This window comes from Stegostoma tigrinum, chromosome 13 (assembly GCF_030684315.1).
Source record: "Stegostoma tigrinum isolate sSteTig4 chromosome 13, sSteTig4.hap1, whole genome shotgun sequence".
Lineage (NCBI taxonomy): Eukaryota > Metazoa > Chordata > Chondrichthyes > Orectolobiformes > Stegostomatidae > Stegostoma > Stegostoma tigrinum.
Window position 1 is genome coordinate 67,508,503 of NC_081366.1, and position 17,346 is coordinate 67,525,848.

At 47.2% G+C, this 17,346-nt stretch overlaps 1 long non-coding RNA gene across 2 annotated transcripts; it reads right to left on the reverse strand.

The window, feature by feature from the left end:
* Nucleotides 1-13,530: 13,530 nt before the first annotated feature.
* LOC125449876 (uncharacterized) lies at nucleotides 13,531-15,090 on the reverse strand. 2 transcript variants are annotated; one of them, XR_009446594.1, is made up of 2 exons: nucleotides 14,985-15,090; nucleotides 13,531-13,897 (listed from the first exon to the last, which is right to left on the reverse strand). It is a non-coding gene; the product is annotated as an uncharacterized LOC125449876 (long non-coding RNA). The 2 variants fall into 2 exon arrangements; XR_009446595.1 differs by having other exon boundaries at nucleotides 13,531-13,894; nucleotides 14,985-15,081.
* Nucleotides 15,091-17,346: the final 2,256 nt, after the last annotated feature.

Sequence of the window (17,346 nt, forward strand, 5' to 3'; positions counted from 1 at the left end):
GAAAAGTTCATTGAGTGTATTTGGGGCAGTTTCCCAGACAATTATGCTGCAGATCCAATCAGGGATCGGGTTATGTTGGATCTGGTAATGTGTAATGGGGAAGTTTTAACAAATAATCTCAGAGTAAAAGATCCCTAAGAAAATAGTGATCATAACATGGCAGAATCTGTTTGAAGAGGAGTATCTTAGGTTAGGAACAATTGTGCTAAGCTAAAACAAGGGCCTTTACAAAGAAAAGAAGACAGACCTGGCTAGAGAGGTCTGGGAAAGGAGTTTAGCAGCAAAGATGGCTGAGGGACAATCACAGACATTTAAGAAAATAGTTCATGGCTCATAACAAATATACATTCGAGAGGAAGAATGACTCAAGGAGGGGATAAATCAATCATGGATAACCAGGGAAACTAGGTACAGCAGCAAATTGAAAGAATCAACATAAAATGCGGCAAAGAAAAGTGGTAAGCCACAGGATTGGGAAAGTTTCAAAAATCAACAAAATACAACCAAAAATAATACGAAAGAGGGAGAAAACAAATTTTGACAGTGAATGTACAAGAGATATCAAGACAGACAGCAAGAACTTCTTGTTATATATATAAAGCAAGATAGAAGCTAAAATAAGCACTAGCCCCTGAGGGAATGAAGTAAGAGAAATATCACAGAGTAACCAGGAAATGGCAGAGGGAGTTGAATGAATATTTTGCAACAGTCATCACAGTAGAAGACACTAATAGCATTCCAAAATGACTTAATAATCAAGGGACAAAAGGAGGACAAGATATACCTACAATAATTACCACTGGAGAGAAAATGCTAGACATAATAATTGTACTAAAGATTGATAGGTCCCAAGGATGCATCCCTGGATATCAATGAAGTAGTTTCAGAATAATCAAAGTAATTAATTAGGATTCCTTGGATTCTGGAAAAGTCCAAGAGAATTGGAAAACTGCCAACAACAGGTAGTTATAGGCCAGATAGCTTCACATCTGTTATAGGGTAAATATTACAATCTGTTCTAAAGGATGTAATAGCAGACCATTTAGAAATCCATGACATGATCATGCATGGCTTTATGAAGGAGAAATCATGCCTGACAAATGAATTAGAACACTCTGAGGAGGTAACAAACAGGTTGGATAACGTGGATGCAGTGAATGCAATATATTTGAATTTTCAGAAGGCATTTGATAAGGTGCCATACATTAGGTTACTTCATAAGATAAGATATTGGACATAGAATATAGGCACGTGTACAGAATTAGCTAACTGATCGAAAAAAGAGAGTTGGAATAAAAAGGGCATTTTTCGGGATGGCAGTGGTGTACCACAGGGTTAATGCTTGGACCACAATTATTTACATTATATTTTAATAATGTGGATAAGGGAAGTGAATGAATTATAACACACAAATGGTGGGAAGGCAAGTGGTGGGGTGACACGAAGGGTCTGCAGAGGAATACAGGCAAGTGGGAAGTCGAGTGGGCAAGAACTCAGGAGATGAAATATAAAGTGGGAATATGCACTTTTGTAGGAGGAATAGTGGAGACAAATATTATTTAAATGGATAAAGACTGTGAAGGGTACAGAAGGGCGATTTGAGAATTCTCACATCATCATTGGCTTCGGTTCAATTCCAGCCTTGGGAGAGTTTGTACATTTTTCCTGTGTCTACGTCGGTTTCTGCTGGGTGCTCTGGTTTCCTCCCACAGTTCAAAGATATGCAGAGTAGATGGATTGGCCATGTTCAATTTCTCTGTAGTGTCCACGGATGTGCAGGCTAGGTGGATAGCCATGGTTAATGCATGGTTATGGTGAAAGGGCGGGATGCTCTTTGGAGATTCTGTGCAGAGTTCAAAGGGCTGAATGGCCTTTTACTGCACTGTAGGGAATTCTATGAGCATAGGTGAAGAGGGAATAATCTCAGAATAAGGGTTTTACATTTAAGGCAGAAATGAGGAAGAATTTCTTTCTCTTAGAACTAGTGAACTTATGGGATTCTTTACTGCAGAGGGCTCTCAAGGCTGTGTTAAGTTTATTCAAGGCTGAACTAGGCATATTTTTAGTGAGGAGAGAAACCAAGGGTTATAGGAAAAAAACAAGAAAGTGGAGTTGAGAATTATCAGATAAGCCATGATTTTATTGAATGGTGGAGCAGAGCAGATGGGCTGAATGGCCTGCTTCTGCTCCTACATTTTACAATTTTATGGAGGAGTTTCATCCTTGCATTCATGCAAGAGGTATGAGGTTCTTGGAGCCTGTATAACTGAGAGTAGGGAGGATAAGCTGGAGGCTGGTCAAGTTGGGGAGTCAAAGAGGAATGCTGTTGTGGCAGGGCACTTGAAGTTAGAGGGATAGGTATTAATCTCTGCACTTGAAAGCATGAGTCTGAAGGATCTGGATTACTGCCTGTGCCACAAATAAATAGTTGTGTGGATAATAAGATCAGGGAATTGAAGTTTGGCTCAAAAATTGGTGTGGGAAAATTTGTTTTCAATGGTGACCATACTGGGTAAAGAGGGAGCTCTCACTTTAGCAATAAGCTTCATTTGAATCATCCAGGGTCTAGTGTCAGGGTGAACCAAATAACTAGGGCTGTAGAGCCATATATTAAATTCAATATTTAAATGAAATGTTGTGGGAGCTTTTTTCTAATTTACCTAGAGAATGTGGGTGACAATGGCTAGTCAACATTTATTGCCCATTCCTAGTTCCTCATGGGAAGGTCTTAGATTGCCACCTTATTGAACCTCTGTAACACATTTAATATAGATACACACATTGCCATTAGGGAAGCAGTTCTCGGGTTTTAACACAAAGACTCCGAAGGAACGATGAAATATTTCCAAGTCAGGATGTTAAGTGACTTGGAAGAGAACTTGAAATTGATGGAGTTCCCATGTAAAGAAATTTCCTGACATGAGCAGGCTGCCTTGATACTGAAAATCCAAGCCTTGATCTTCGAGTTGCACACATAAAAGCCTAGCACCACCTTCAGGTATAGGTAAAGAATGCTCCTCATTTGTTCTTACTCCCGCAAACTGGTACCTGATGCGACGATCGGCCAACTCAATCACCTCATCCACTACCATAATAAAAAGTAGTGGTGAGAGAGGATCGCCATGCCTCACCCCCCTGGCGGCTCTGACCGTGGAACCACCCAACAGGGCCTCCACTCCATCATATCCACTTTTCAGCAGAGCCACCAGTGGGGGTGGTGCACCAAATCCTGCCACTGCTCTGAAGACAGTGTCATGAGCGACCAGATCAAATGCCTTTGACACATTGATGAATGCACAAGACAAGTTGTCATATCTTGAACCAGCCTCTCACAGCACTGCCATTACTAGCTGAGTGGCTTCAAATGTTCCATCCGTCCGCAGAAAGCCGAATTGAAAGGATGGCAGGTCAAGGCAGGACATCCATCTTCGGGCGTGAATCTTATGTAGTACCCGGAGTACCACAGATGTCACATTTATCGGTCTCAAGTCTGTCGGGTGATTGATCGTCCCTTCGGACTTAGGGACCAATGTTATCCTAGACATACGGAGTCTTTTCGGAACATATGCCAGAGCGATGATGATATTAAAATATGCGGCCCAGATATTGACCTCCACTGCCGCCATTTGCTCAGCCGACAGCCTGTCAACACCCGGTAGTGATATCTTGCCGTGGGCTTATCTACAATCGAAGTGCCAACCACCTCAAAAAGTTGGGGATCTCTAAGATATCTATGGGAGACCTCATTACAACTACAATGGCTGGTAGTGTCAAATGTTACGATCTCTATATGCGAGGTGCATATGGATGAAGGATGTGTCCATTTAGTTCTGTACCTCGATCTGTACCTTCCCATCTCAGATAGTCTCAATGATGAGCAGAAATGCCTGATTTCGCATTCCTCTTCGACAATAGCACGACAGTGCATAAATTAGGTAGGGATCGTCCGAAGGTGGGTGGCCCTATCAAATAAATGTCATAGCACATCAACTGTTCAGGAGCAATATCATAAGACATCACAGAATCTCAGCACAGAGGCTATTTGTAACTTTGCTGGCTCTCTGATTGAGTTAACATTTACTTTTAGTCCCTTCCTCTTTCTTTACTTTTTTCTCCCCTGCAAGTAATCATCCAAATTCCTTTTGAAAGTTACAATTGAATCTGTTCCTGCTGTCTTTTCAGCCAATCTATTCCCGATGTTTACAAATTACTGTTCAAAAATAATTCTCAATTCACCTCTGGCTTTTCTGCCAATTACTGTAAATTTGTATCCTTTGTATCCACCTGCCTATGAAACAAGTTTCTCCGAATTTACTCTCTCAAAATTAAATTGCTTCCCTCAAAAGATGGTTGATGTTTGAAATTTTCTACTCTAGCAAGCAGTGGAGGCTGAGTTATTGAATATTCACAAGGCTGAGTAACAGATTTTTTATTGACAAGGAAGTCAAGGATGATGCAGGCAGACAGAAAAGTGGCATGAAATTCACATCAGATCAGTCACAATCACATTGACTGGTGAGCAGGCATGAGGGGCTGAAGACCCCTGCTTCTGTTCTACTCCTGCTTCTATTTCTTGTATCCTTGAGCTGTTCTTAACCTGCATCTCTGTCTTTAGTTCTAGAAACAGAGCGGTTTCCACTGAATCAGAGATAATGGGAACTGCAGATGCTGGAGAATCCAAGATAACAAAGTGTGATCAGAGATAATGGGAACTGCAGATGCTGGAGAATCCAAGATAACAAAGTGTGAAGCTGGATGAACACAGCAGGCTAAGCAGCATCTCAGGAGCACAAAAGCTGGCGTTTCAGGTCGAGACCCTTCATCAGAGAGTGGGATGGGGACAGGGTTCTAGAATAAAGAGGGAGAGAGGGGGAAGCGGACCGAAGATGGAGAGAAAAGAAGATAGGTGGAGAGGAGAGTATAGGTGGGGAGGTGGGGAGGGGATAGGTCAGTCCAGGGAAGGCGGACACATCAAGGAGGCGGGATGAGGTTAGTGGGTAGGAAATGGAGGTGCAGCTTGAGGTGGGAGGAAGGGATAGGTGAGAGGAAAAACAGATGGGGGCGCGGGGACAAGCTGGGCTGGTTTTGGATGCAGTGGGGGAAGGGGAGATTTTGAAGCTAGTGAAGACCACATTGATGCCATTGGGCTGCAGGGTTCCCAAGCGGAATATGAGTTGCTGTTCCTGCAACCTTCGGGTGGCATCATTGTGGCACTGCAGGAGGTCCATGATGGATATGTCGTCGAAGGAATGGGAGGGGGAGTTAAAATGGTTCGCGACTGGGAGGTGCAGTTGTTTATTGCGAACCGAGCGGAGGTGTTCTGCAAAGCGGTCTCCAAGCCTCCGCTTGGTTTCCCCAATGCAGAGGAAGCCACATCAGGTACAGTGGATAGTGTACCACATTGGAAGATGTGCAGGTGAACATCTGCTTAATATGGAAGGTCATCTTGGGGCCTGGGGTGTGGTGAGGGAGGAGGTGTGGGGGCAAGTGCAGCACTTCCTGCGGTTGCAGGGGAAGGTGCCGGGTGTGGTGGGGTTGGAGGGGAGTGTGGAGCGGACAAGGGAGTCATGGAGAGAGTGGTCTCTCCGTAAGGCAGACACTGACTGAGGACGAATGGTCAGTACTAAGCAAGTGGCTCACCTTTGTCCCCCTCCACCCACACATCAATGAATACCAGTCACGTTTGGACATAGGACAGTTCTTCCGCTGCCTTCGCCTCCACGCTTACGTCTTTAACAGGGAGCCTAAGCTTCCCTCCACTGACCCCTTCACCCGCCTCCAACACAAGTCCTCTTCCTGGACACCACCCCCAGGACTCCTACCCTCCCTCGACCACTTCATCTCCAACTGCCGTCGAGACATTAACCGCCTCAATCTCTCCACCCCTCTCATTCACTCCAACCTCTCCCCCGCAGAACGGGCAGCCCTGCGCTCCAACCCCAACCTCACCATCAAACCCACAGACAAGGGAGGTGCAGTGGTAGTAAGGCGCACTGACCTCTACATCGCTGAGGCCAAATGCCAACTCTCCGACACCACCTCCTAATGCCCCCTTGCTCATGACCCCACCCCGAGCACCAAACCATCATCTCCAATACCATCCATGACCTCATCACCTCAGGAGACCTCCCACCCACAGCCTCCAACCTTACTATTCCCCAACCCCACATGGCCCGTTTCCATCTCCTTCCCAAAATCCACAAACCCGCCTGCTCTGGTCGACCTATTGTCTCAGACTGTTCCTGCCGCACCGAACTCATCTCCACCTTTCTGGACTCCATTTTCTCCCCTTTGGTCCAGGTACTCCCTACCTATGTCTGTGACACCACCCACACCCTCCACCTCCTCCAGAACTTCCAATTCCCTGGCCCCCAACACCTCATTTTCACCATGGACATCCAGTCCCTACACACCTGTATTCCTCATGCAGATGGCCTCAAGGCCCTCCGTTTCTTCCTGTCCGGCCCGACCAGTCCCCCCCCACCGACACTCTCATCCGCCTAGCCGAACTCGTCCTCACCCTCAACAACTTCTCTTTCCATTCCTCCCACTTCCTACAGACAAAGGGGGTGGCCATGGGTACCCGCATGGGCCCAAGCTATGCCTGCCTCTTTGTAGGTTACGTGGAACAGTCCCTCTTCTACACCTACACAGGCCACGGACCCCACCTCTTCCTCCGTTACATTGATGACTGTATCGTCACTGCCTCTTGCTCCCCAGAGGAGCTCGAACAGTTCATCCACTTCACCAACACCTTCCACCCAACCTCAAGTTCACCTGGGCCATCTCCAACACATCACTCACCTTCCTGGACCTCTCAGTCTACATCTCAGGTAACCAGCTAGAAACTGATGTCCATTTCAAGCCCACCGACTCCCACGGCTACCTAGAATACACCTCCTCCCACCCACCCTCCTGCAAAAATTCCATCCCCTATTCCCAATTCCTCCGCCTCCGCCGCTTCTGCTCCCACGGTGAGGCACTCCACTCCCGCACATCCCAGATGTCCACGTTCTTCAAGGACCGCAACTTTACCCCCGCAGTGGTCGAGAACGCCCTTGACCGCGTCTCCCGCATTTCCTGCAACACATCCCTCACACCCTGCCCCCGCCACAACCACCCCAAGAGGATCCCCATCATTCTCACATACCATCCCACCAACCTCTGGATACGACACATCATCCTCTGACACTTCGGCCATCTACAATCCGACCCCACCACCCAAGACATTTTTCCATTCCCACCCTTGTCTGCCTTCCAGAGAGACCACTCTCTCCGTGACTCCCTTGTCCGCTCCACGCTCCCCTCCAACCCCACCACACCCGGCACCTTCCCCTGCAACCGCAGGAAGTGCTGCACTTGCCCCCACACCTCCTCCCTCACCCCACCCCAGACCCCAAGATGACTTTCCATATTAAGCAGATGTTCACCTGCACATCTGCCAATGTGGTATATTGTATCCACTGTACCCGGTGTGGCTTCCTCTACATTGGGGACCGCTTTGCAGAACACCTCCGCTCGGTTCGCAATAAACAACTGCACCTCCCAGTCACGAACCATTTTAACTCCCCCTCCCATTCCTCAGATGACATGTCCATCATGGGCCTCCTGTAGTGCCACAATGATGCCACCCGAAGGTTGCAGGAACAGCAACTCATATTCCACTTGGGAACCCTGCAGCCCAACGGTATCAATGTGGACTTCACTAGCTTCAAAATCTCCCCTTCTCCCATGGGCATCCCAAAACCAGCCCAGTTCGTCCCCTCCCCCCACGGCATCACACAACCAGCCCAGCTCATCCCCTGCCCCCACTGCATCCCAAAACCAAACCAGCCTGTCCCCGCCTCCCTAACCGGTTCTTCTTCTCACCTATCCCTTCCTCCCACCTCAAGCCACACCTCCATTTCCTACCTACTAACCTCATCCCGCCTCCTTGACCTGTCCGTCTTCCTTGGACTGACCTACCCCCTCCCTACCTCCCCACCTATACTCTCCTTTCCACCTATCTTCTTTTCTCTCCATCTTTGGTCCGCTTCCCCCTCTCTCCCTATTTATTCCAGAACCCTCTCCCTATCGCCCTCTCTGACGAAGGGTCTAGGCCTGAAACGTCAGCTTTTGTGCTTCTGAGATGCTGCTTGGCCTGCTGTGTTCATCCAGCTTCACACTTTGTTATCTCGGTTTCCACTGAATGCTGGGTCCTATTTTCTGATCTCTTGCCTCATCTGTCTTAAACATTAGTTAAATGGAACTAACTCCAATCTATGAATCTCCTATTGTAGGACGATGTCAAGGAAGTGGTTATGCGTTTAGTCTGAAAGCAAAAGTTTAAAAGGCATAGACATTTTTCTCTGGTGAAAAATGTGCTTTGATGAAAATATTTATTCAGTCTGGAGTGGTGTTTACAATCTGGGAATAGAACTTGACTGTTGAGACTGGAGATATAAAACTGGGATATTTCTAATAAACATTGTACTCAGGAACATTCCACTTCTCCCAAAACTGACAGGGCTGTCCCTTGTTAAACAGCATTTAGTTAGACAAAAATCGTCAGCTGAAATTTCTGAATTCTTCCAGCGCTTCAAAAGGTACAAAAGGTTGTGTATGTGGTGTATATTGTGCAAACATTGCAAAGGCTGAATTTAAGGTATCAAAACTCAAGTAACTGGTAACACCTAAAAGCTGTTAAAGCAAAACATCCGGATACCTCATAAAACTGTCTTACATTTGAATTTCATTGACTTTTTTTTTAAATAATATAAATATTTTGACACCATTAGTTTCCGCCTGGTGTGATTTGTCTAGAAGCAGGTCAGGTGGGCAAACCTTGAACTATTTAGTGCCTAGCCGAACTGTCATCAGTAGTTGTTCATGTTGGTTTCTGCCATGCTGTTGTCCTTGGATTTGGTCTTGTTCCTATCTGCTGTAATGGTTACCAATGCAGCTCCTCTGACCTGCTACTCAAGAATGTTGGGCACGAGAAAAGAAATCAACAGCAGCATTGAGAACCTGCAAGCAAAACAATTCACAGTGAGCACTCTATCTCATATGTTATTGGGGATGGAATAGGGGAACTTATAGCTGTCAACTAACTAGATTTTATATTCTTCTCTCCAATACCTTCAAGAAACATTGTGTCGCTAAGCTGCCTGGCCTGCACATAGATACCCATGTAAGTAATTTTTTTTTATTTCCCACTTATCAGTAAGATACATTAGTGTAGAAGGTTATAGATTCAGGATTGAAGTGACACAATTCTTTCTTGATGATGAATTTGCTACATGCACACAGGAAATTGTTGCAATGAAGTTATAAAATAAAGAAGTTAAAGGCTTCATTTATATTTTGGATTCAGGACTCTCAAATTAACTCTGTTCACTAATAATGTATGAAGCTATTTCAACCTTTTATTATCCACTTGGTCTATAAAATTAAGTTAATTGCATAATGGAATCATTTTAAAAACAACTGCCAGACAGGATTGTTTCTGTTACTGATATTTCATTACCCTGTTTTGTCGTGCTGTTCATAGATAGTAATCATTGAAGGGGTTTTGCTCTTTTCAAACTGGACAGAATATTGTTTCCTAGAAATAAAAACCTACAAACAAAATCTTTACTGTTTTGCAATCTCTGCAACCAACTAAAAGAGCAATCTGCAACAGTACATACTAATGCCAATCACATGCAGACTAATATTGCTTTTTAACAAATTACCAATAACTATTCAGTTTTTTTTGGGAGCCAAGTTTGTATTATGTCATAATAGTGTAGAAATATTAAGCTGTATATGCTAAACTTCTAGCATTTGTTTTTGCTGAAATAATAAAAGACCCCCAAAATAAATAACTCCAGAAAGTGGATAAAGATAATTAATTAGGGTGCATATATAACATCAAGGATTATCTTAGGTGAGACTCTGCTTTTGTGTAAGGAAGTAATCTTATCAAAACACAGAAGTTCCTTAAAGAACTTGACAGGATGTGTGCTGAAGAGATTTTTCCTTTTGTGGGAGGGACCAGAATCATAGGACACAGTTTAAAAATAAGTGGTCTTCCATTCAGGACAGAAATGAGGAGAATTTTTTCTCAGTCAAAGGACTGAGTATTTGGAACTCTCTTCCCCAGAGTGCAGTAGAAGCAGAGTGATATTTTTAAGCCAGAAGTAGAATAATACTAACAAGAAAGCCAAAGATAATCAGGCAATGGGTGGGAATGTGGTGTTGAGGCCTTAATCTGATCAACCATGATCTTATGGAATGGTGGAACATGCTGATAGAAAAAATGGCCTACTCCTGTTCCTAATTAATGTTCACAGTATTCTTCAAAAAAAAGAGACTTTGGTGTACGTTATGAAGCAGTTCCATTTTTAAAATGAATGCTTATTTTGAATAATACTATGGATATTATATACTTTCTATATTGACATTGGTAGGTAAAACATGTTGCTAAAATTACAGACATGATTTTAAATGCATCAGGAGAGTTTGTCACTCAAAGGATACAAAGCTGACAGTTTGCTAACTGCAGTTTGCAGGTATCCTGTTGGTTAAGTCATGTGAGGGGCAATTTTTAATTCAATAATTAAGTGTTGGCTGCTGTTATCAACTGGAAATGTATGGGTTCACAGAATTTCTGTGTGATGTCAAAACTGCGGACTTACCTACGGGCTATGGAGAAGGTGACTGATTGACGCTGCCAGAATGTGCTGCAGCCAACAGTCCAGTTAATCAGACACTTGTACCTCATCATGGTGCTGCCATGTAAGGCGGTATGTAAAGAGTTAAGATTCTCATTAGATTTTCTTTCTCAATGTGCTAAATTCAAATTTCATGCAAGTAATCTTTGTGATATGTTTTGCGTGCAATGCAATCATTATCCTATGACACCCATTGTGAATTTTTGGAAACTATTATATTTTATCAGTCAAACCTTTGGTTTCCATATAATAACAAGATCCAATGCTCATTGGAACCAGAGCTGCTCATCGCTCAGCTACTTGGGTTTAGTAGACTTTGGTAGGGATTTGAAGTTTAGTATTCATGTGTCAAATTGATGATTATGGCAAGCGATTTCTAAAATTCCTCAAGTGTAATTAGAAATAGGCAGCAACCTCCACATGCTATGACAGAATAAAAAAACAAATTGACTATTGTCTAGTTCATTCAGAAGCCGGTGAAGGTGAGACTATCTGCCCTTGATATCATTTTAACCAAGCATACCATCAAAGACCCTTAGCAAAACTACAGTCAATGGGAGTCAAAGGAGTCACATCTTGGCAGAAAGAAAGATGGTTGTGGTTGTTGAAAGTCAGTCATCTGAGTTCTAGGACATCATTGCAGAGGTTCATCAGGGCAGTGTCTTAGGTCCAACCATCTTCAGCTACTTCAACAATAACTGTCCTTCCATCATAAGGTCAGAAGTTGGGATGTTTGCTCAAAACTGCACGCGTTTAGCTGATGTTTCGGGCCTAGACCCTTCATTAGAGAGGGGTATGGGGTGAGGGTTCTGGAATAAATAGGGAGAGAGGAGGAGGCGGACTGAAGATGGAGAGAAAAGAAGATAGGTGGAGAGGAGAGTATAGGTGGGGAGGTAGGGAGGGGATAGGTCAGTCCAGGGAAGACGGACAGGTCAAGGAGGTGGGATGAGGTTAGTAGGTAGGAGATGGAGGTGCGGCTTGGGGTGAGAAGAAGGGAAGGGTGAGAGGAAGAACAGGTTAGGGAGGCAGAGACAGGTTGGACTGGTTTTGGGATGCAGTGGGTGCAGGGGAAGAGCTGGGCTGGTTGTGTGGTGCAGTGTGGGGAGGGGACAAACTGGGCTGGTTTTGGGATGCAGTGGGGGAAGGGGAGATTTTGAAACTGGTGAAGTCCACATTGATACCATTAGGCTGCAGGGTTCCCAAGCGGAATATGAGTTGCTGTTCCTGCAACCTTCGGGTGGCATCATTGTGGCACTGCAGGAGGCCCATGATGGACATGTCATCTAAAGAATGGGAAGGGGAGTGGAAGTGGTTTGTGACTGGGAGGTGCAGTTGTTTATTGCGAACCGAGCGGAGGTGTTCTGCAAAGTGGTCCCCAAGCCTCCGCTTGGTTTCCCCAATGTAGAGGAAGCCACACCGGGTACAGTGGATGCAGTATACCACATTGGCAGATGTGCAGGTGAACCTCTGCTTAATGTGGAAAGTCATCTTGGGGCCTGGGATAGGGGTGAGGGAGGAGGTGTGGGAGCAAGTGTGGCATTTCCTGCGGTTGCAGGGGAAGGTGCCGGGTGTGGTGGGGTTGGTGGGCAGTGTGGAGCGAACAAAGAAGTCATGGAGAGAGTGGTCTCTCCGGAAAGCAGACAGGGTCTAGGCCCGAAACGTCAGCTTTTGTGCTCCTGATATGCTGCTGGGCCTGCTGTGTTCATCCAGCCTCACATTTTATTATCTTGGATTCTCCAGCATCTGCAGTTCCCATTATCACTGCACACGTTTAGTATCATTTTGATTCCTCAGGTACTGGAATGTTCAACTGCAGCAATATCCTGACTTAGCCTGACAAGTGGCAACGAACATTTATGCCATATTAGTGCCAAGCAATGATCATCACCAAGTTAGAGAATCTAATCATCACTCTTTGGCATTCAATGGCATTACCATCACTGATTCACCGACTATCAACACTTGAGGGCATTATCATTAATGAAAAACTGAACCGGACCAGTCATATAAATACTGTGGTTACAAAGCAGGTCAGAGAGGATGGATCTGCTTTGAGTAGTTTCCTGACTCGCAAAGCTACAAGTCAAGGAGTGTGATGAAATATTTCCCATTTTCTTGGATGATTGCATATCCAACAACACTCAAAAAGCTTGGCACTATTCAGGACAAAGCAGCCCACTTGATCGGCACCACATTCATAAAAATATTCACTTCCTCCACCACTGACAGACAGTAGCAGCAGAATGTATCATGTACAAGTTGCACTTCAGAAATTCATCAAGACTTTTTAGACAACCTTAACCCAGGACCACCATCACCTAGAAGGGCAAGGCCAGCAGATAGATGGGAACACTATCACTTACAAATTCCTCTCCAAGTCACCCATCATTGCAATTTAGAAATACATTGTTGCTCCTTTATTGTCACTGCAACAGTGGAGTAGCAATTCTTTGACCACACTTTCTCCAAGGGAGGCTGCTGCAGAGATCACTACCATTCTAATTTATCCTCAAAGCACTTCTCCTATTGCTAGTGGGTTCTAAGGTATCCAAAGTGACTTCATTCCTTGTCAACAGTAAAAGATAAGCCTTAATCCAATACAGCTAGAATGAATGTGGAACTGCAACATATTTAATCAATCCTTGCAGAACAGAGCAGTATTATATTGATTCTGATCTCATCAAATTAACATACTACATCTATATTTGGGCCTGCAATATTATTTGACATGGAACATTCAAAATATTTTTCAGGAGCTTGTGTTCTTGACGGATGATTGCAGTGTATTATGGAGAAAAGCAAGCACTACAACTTGAACATGCCAAACAACAAGATGTCATTTTTGAAAATGTATTTATGTGCTTTGTTATATAAAGTTGACTTTTCGCAAAGCAAGCATCTTCAAGGTTACATTACTTGCAGAAATGGCAAGAGATGTTCCATATTAGCTGAGTAATAGCATCTTAATCTGATACTGCCTTGCATAGTCAGGTTGATTTGAGGGTAGGTGAGATCTTCCAATCTACATTTGCCTTCCCCTGCCAGCTGATGTTGAAATATTGCACCAGAAGTTCCAGTTTTGATCTTCAGGGTGTGCTAGTTTAATTGATTGTGGCTGTGACAGAGGCTTCAGGCCATCTTCAAATGAGTCTTAGTGTCCTGCAATGGATAGTAGGTAGAAATCAGCCAACGTCCTACTCCTGCTGGGAAGCCAGTTGGTGTGAACACAAAGAAAGGAGAAAGAACATGATCAAACTCAGTTTCATTGTCACATTTGTCAAATAAGCTGCCAAAAAGGTCATTTTAGGCAAGTACATGCAGACAGCTGGTACCCACTGACAAAAAAAACCCTGGCTTCAGAAAGGAAGGGAAAACAAAACACCTCCTCCCTCCGGACCAACCTCAGGGAATCTCTCTCCCATTGCAACTCTCTTGTAATCTCTTCGGCCTTGAAACTGCTCGACCATGTCCTGAAGCAAACCAGGTACCACAGCCACATCACCTTTCTCAGCACCTGCCTACGGAACCAGATCATCCCCAAGGGACTACAGTCCACATTTCAGCCTTCCCAATTTGGCCCCAACCGTGACCACCTCTACACCCAGAATATTCAGACCCTTCAGAAGCGGTTCTCCCTGCGAGTCCTGAAACAGACACTCGCAACCGTGCGCCGGCACCTCCAGGCACTGCAATCCAGCCTGCCCCAGCTCAGAGCCTCCCTCTCCCAGACCTGCAAAGGACCCCTGCTGTTTTTTATCCTCCGCAGGATCCACAGACTGAACACCCAGTTCCACTCAGCTTTACTGGACACCACAAATCGTAAGTACAACCAACTCACGGGCCCCTGCCACCCACAAGAGGATTCCTGCGCCTCCCAAATCCCGACTCTGTCCCTGCCCCTCCCCCACCATGCACCCGCCGCCATTGACCATGAGGACACGGCCGGAGACCCCACCGATGACGTCACATCGGCCTCCGCCGGCCACAGAACTTCCGGAGATAATGGGAACTGCAGATGCTGGAGATTCCAAGATAATAAAATGTGAGGCTGGATGAACACAGCAGGCCAAGCAGCATCTCAGGAGCACAAAAGCTGACGTTTCGGGCCTGGACCCTTCATCAGAGCTGATGAAGGGTCCAGGCCCGAAACGTCAGCTTTTGTGCTCCTGAGATGCTGCTTGGCCTGCTGTGTTCATCCAGCCTCACATTTTATTATCACAGAACTTCCGGAACCGCTGCTGCAGTCACCACCTCCACGTCCAGGCACTACAGCCCACACACCACCCTCACCACAACTGCTGCCGCCCACCCCGATCCTCCAACCGCCGACGGAACCCCGCCCACGGTCGACGCCGACGGAACCCCGCCCACGGTCGACGCCGACGGAACCCCGCCCACGGTCGACGCCGACGGAACCCCGCCCACGGTCGACGCCGACGGAACCCCGCCCACGGCCGACGGAACCCCGCCCACGGCCGACGACATCATCGCTCCGCCCACAACCTCCACAGCCTGCAACCCCAGAGGAGACAGCCACCCTGAGCCCTGCCGAATCTTCACCATCCCCCCAGACCTCCCACTGACTGAGGACGAACGGTCAGTCCTGAGCAAGGGGCTCACCTTTGTCCCCCTACAACCACACATCAACGAATACCAGTCACGGTCGGACATAGAGCAGTTTTTCCGCCGTCTTCGCCTGCATGCCTACTTCTTCAACCGGGAACCCAACCCTCCTTCCACTGACCCCTTCACCCGCTTCCAACACAAGTCCTCCTCCTGGACACCACCCCCAGGCCTCCTACCCTCCCTCGACCTCTTCATCTCCAACTGCCGTCGAGACATTAACCGCCTCAACCTCTCCACCCCTCTCACCCACTCCAACCTCTCCCCCGCAGAACGGGCAGCCCTCCGCTCCCTCCGCTCCAACCCCAACCTCACCATCAAACCCGCAGACAAAGGTGGCGCAGTGGTAGTATGGCGTACTGACCTCTACATCGCCGAGGCCAGACGCCAACTCTCCGACACCACCTCCTACCGCCTCCTCGATCATGACCCCACACCCGAGCACCAAACCATCATCTCCAACACCATTCATGACCTCATCACCTCAGGGGACCTCCCACCCACAGCCTCCAACCTCATTGTTCCCCAACCCCGCACGGCCCGTTTCTATCTCCTTCCCAAAATCCACAAACCTGCCTGCCCTGGTCGACCCATCGTCTCAGCCTGCTCCTGCCCCACCGAACTCATCTCCACCTATCTGGACTCCATTTTCTCCCCTTTGGTCCAGGAACTCCCCACCTATGTCCGTGACACCACCCACGCCCTCCACCTCCTCCAGGACTTCCAATTCCCTGGCCCCCAACACCTCATATTCAACATGGACGTCCAGTCCCTGTACACCTGCATTCCGCATGGAGATGGCCTCAAGGCCCTCCGCTTCTTCCTGTCCCGCAGGCCCGACCAGGCCCCCTCCACCGACACTCTCATCCGCCTAGCGGAACTCGTCCTCACACTCAACAACTTCTCTTTTGACTCCTCCCACTTCCTACAGACTAAGGGGGTGGCCATGGGCACCCGCATGGGCCCCAGCTATGCCTGCCTCTTTGTAGGTTACGTGGAACAGTCCATCTTCCGCACCTACACAGGCCCCAAACCCCACCTCTTCCTCCGGTACATTGATGACTGTATCGGCGCCGCCTCATGCTCCCCAGAGGAGCTCGAACAGTTCATCCACTTCACCAACACCTTCCACCCCAACCTTCAGTTCACCTGGGCCATCTCCAGCACATCCCTCACCTTCCTGGACCTCTCAGTCTCCATCTCAGGCAACCAGCTTGTAACTGATGTCCATTTCAAGCCCACCGACTCCCACAGCTACCTAGAATACACCTCCTCCCACCCACCCTCCTGCAAAAATTCCATCCCCTATTCCCAATTCCTCCGCCTCCGCCGCATCTGCTCCCACGATAAGACATTCCACTCCCGCACATCCCAGATGTCCAAGTTCTTTAAGGACCGCAACTTCCCCCCCACGGTGATTGAGAACGCCCTTGACCGCGTCTCCCGCATTTCCCGCGACACATCCCTCACACCCCGCCCCTGCCACAACCGCCCCAAGAGGATCCCCCTCGTTCTCACACACCACCCTACCAACCTCCGGATACAACGCATTATCCTCCGACACTTCCGCCATTTACAATCCGACCCCACCACCCAAGACATTTTTCCATCCCCACCCCTGTCTGCTTTCCGGAGAGACCACTCTCTCCGTGACTCCCTTGTTCGCTCCACACTGCCCTCCAACCCCACCACACCCGGCACCTTCCCCTGCAACCGCAGGAAATGCTACACTTGTCCCCACACCTCCTCCCTCACCCCCATCCCAGGCCCCAAGATGACATTCCACATTAAGCAGAGGTTCACCTGCACATCTGCCAATGTGGTATACTGCATCCACTGTACCCGGTGCGGCTTTCTCTACATTGGGGAAACCAAGCGGAGGCTTGGGGACCGCTTTGCAGAACACCTCCGCTCAGTTCGCAACAAACAACTGCACCTCCCAGTTGCAAACCATTTCCACTCCCCCTCCCATTCTCTTGATGACATGTCCATCATGGGCCTCCTGCACTGCCACAATGATGCCACCCGA